General features: G+C 45.3%; 1 protein-coding gene across 1 annotated transcript in view; it reads left to right on the top strand.

Moving 5' to 3' along the window:
• The first annotated feature begins 995 nt into the window (after nucleotides 1-995).
• Nucleotides 996-2,884, top strand: part of C1qtnf2 (C1q and TNF related 2) — a 19,211-nt gene continuing 17,322 nt past the window's right edge. Inside the window, exon 1 of the mRNA XM_028777703.1 lies at nucleotides 996-1,105. The gene's annotated coding sequence lies outside the window, so the exon portion shown is untranslated. The remainder of the gene's footprint in view (nucleotides 1,106-2,884) is intronic.

The following is a 2,884-nucleotide window of genomic DNA, read 5'->3' as shown; positions in this document are numbered from 1 at the left end:
CTCTCTCTCTCTCTCTCTCTCTCTCTCTCTCTCTCTCTCTCTCTCTCTCTCTCTCTCTCCATGACTTAAAGTAGGCCTGAGAGTCAGAAGGATAAAGTAGGAACCATTATACCATTATCTGCAGACGAGAGAGATGAGGGCTGGGACATATATGTTCTCATATGTGTAGACATAGACATCCAGAGAAAATCCACACATAAACATACATATATGTGTATATATATATATATATATATATATATATAGAAAAGAAGTCACTGAACACTCATCAGTGTCACACAGATACCTAGCTACTATTGGACACAACCAGTATATAATGCATACTCCAGTTACCCCCAGTTACATACTCAGCTCAGCCTTCACCATAAATCTACATGTGCGGGGGCTGGAGAGATGGCTCAGTGGTTAAGAGCACTGACTGCTCTTCCAGAGGTCCTGAGTTCAAATCCCAGCAACCACATGGTGGCTCACAACCATCTGTAATGAGATTTGATGCCCTCTTGTGGTGTGTCTGAAGACAGCTACAGTGTACTCATAAATAAAATGAATAAATCTTTAAAAAAATAAATAAATAAATAAATAAATAAATAAATAAATCTACATGTGCATACTGGAGTTTGATGTATGTTTGGATGTGTAACCTACACACACACACACACACACACACTACTAAAAACGTATGTATACCTTGTAATCACTCTCCAATACACGCACATTCAGTGTGCAGGGAAATGTTCTCTCCTGACAGCCTAGGATCCACCAAGAGATAAATGCCCACGTGTACACACAGACGGCTCTGCAGACACTGGCAAACACAGCAATAACAACGACTCGTGTGCTAAACCTTCAAACGCTCTGACAGCTTCTACACACAGAAACGCACCGACACACCCAAGTTGCCCCCACCGCTGGAAATCTTTCTGAAATCCGAAGGGAAAAAGAAGGCCAGCTGCTAGCCAGCACACGTGACCGGGAAGGAAGGCGCTCCCGCCCATGACGGGATGGGAAAACTATGCCCGGGGCCGCATCTCTAGCTGCAGGCAGGACTGAGCAACACCAGAGCAGCGACGTCGGATGGCCCTGGACGTGGCGCGGGGCACAGAGGGTGAGTGTCGTGCCTCTTAGAACAGAGAATGGGGTGGACCTGGAGGAACCTTGGATGCTGCAGGCCGAGAGATGAAGTAGCAAATAGCTCGCCCCGGAATGGGGATGGGGATAGGCCCCTTTCCACCTCTGCCTTGGGCATTACAGCCCGAATTCTAACATTTCTAAGGAACATTCCATGTGCCAGGCTCTGACTGGTGGCTCACGGGTTAAGAAGGAAAAGAGCTTTGTGGTTTACTGAGAAACTATTTGGTACCAAGCCCTTAGGCTCTGAACTTGTGCTGCTTTCGTTTCCATGACAACGACTTATCTATCTTCAAAGGCGGAACTGACTAGGTCACTTTAAGGACAGGCTCAGGGCTGCACAGACAGCAAAGGTACTTAACCCTTTGTGTCCAAATTGGATGCTTGGGTTTACAGAGTTAACATCAATTGGGGGGCCATTATCTCATTTGTTCTGGACATTTCTTTAAACACATTAAAATGGGAAGGAGGGCGGAACAGATTGTGCTCAGAAAGATATAGTAAATGACAGTCAGGAAATTACATCAAGTTCTTCACAATTCTCTCCTCTCCCCCTCCTTCATCAAACTCCTTGTCTCTAAGCCTTGTCTCTCACTGTATACCTGAGGATGACCTTTGACTCTTGCTTCTCCTGTCCCTCCCAACAGAGTGGTAGGATTCCCGATGTATGTCACCACATCAGATTTATTCAGTGCCAGGGATCAAACCCAAGGTTTTGTGCATGTTGGCCAAGCTCTCTCCCAGCAGAGCCATACCCCAAACACCCTTGTCTCACTTGTATCTATATATAGTTCACATTCTCTATAACCACTGCCCTCCGATCTACCCCAGGAACCTCAACCCTCAACCAAACCATCACAGTGGCTGATCATGGTCTCCCAGCCCAGTCAGTCCCTCCTGTAACACACCAAGGCCTTCGTACCTCTCAGTGTGGTTCTCCTCTGCCATAAAACTGGTCTGCAACATTCCAGAGGTCCTTCCCATAAATGACCATCTGCCAGAGACTGTCTACAGCAGACCAGCATGGTTAATAATGACAACAGCATTTAGCATTATTAAAAACCTCTCTTCCTGCTGTTTTACTTCTGTTCTCCCATCTGCACGGGATTATCTGGTATCTGGTTGCTACCTACACTACTCGGCTCAACACCACCAACTAACTCAGCCTCTCTGCTGGTCTCTCCAGACATCACCTCTGCCCCTCGTTCTAATTTAACTAGCAAAGCACATTCAAATGTGCAGTGCCTTCCCAGATCCTAGCAGGGGCATCACATTTGTTCCAGTAGGGTGAATTGGAATTCTTTACACAAGTTCAAAACCATCTTTGAAGCTACTTGACTCAGCAAGATCCTCCAAGAAATTTCTGTGTGTGTGTGTTTTCTGTGTGTTTTTTCTATATGTGTCTGTGAGTCTCTGTGTGTGGCTGGATCTGTGTCTGTGTGGCTGTGTGGTTCTATTTCTCTATGTATGGATGTATCTGTGTCTATGTATCTTTGTGTATGGATGCATCTGTGTCTGCATATGTATGTGTCTCTGTGTGTGTGTCTGCATGTGTGTTTTCTGTGTATGTGTGTCTATGTGTATGTCTTCGTGTATGTCCTGTGTTTGTGTATGTATGTATGTATGTATGTATGTATGTATGCATGCATGTATCTGTGTCCATGTGTGGGTTTGTTTTCTGTGTGTATGTATGTATGTATGTATGTATCTCTCTCTCTCTCTCTCTCTCTCTCTCTCTCTCTCTCTCTCTCTCTCT

This window comes from Grammomys surdaster, unplaced genomic scaffold (genome assembly GCF_004785775.1).
Source record: "Grammomys surdaster isolate TR1022 unplaced genomic scaffold, NIH_TR_1.0 313, whole genome shotgun sequence".
Taxonomy (NCBI): Eukaryota; Metazoa; Chordata; class Mammalia; order Rodentia; family Muridae; genus Grammomys; species Grammomys surdaster.
The sequence above is the reverse complement of the archived record's forward strand: the minus strand, read 5'-3'. Positions and strand labels throughout refer to the sequence as shown.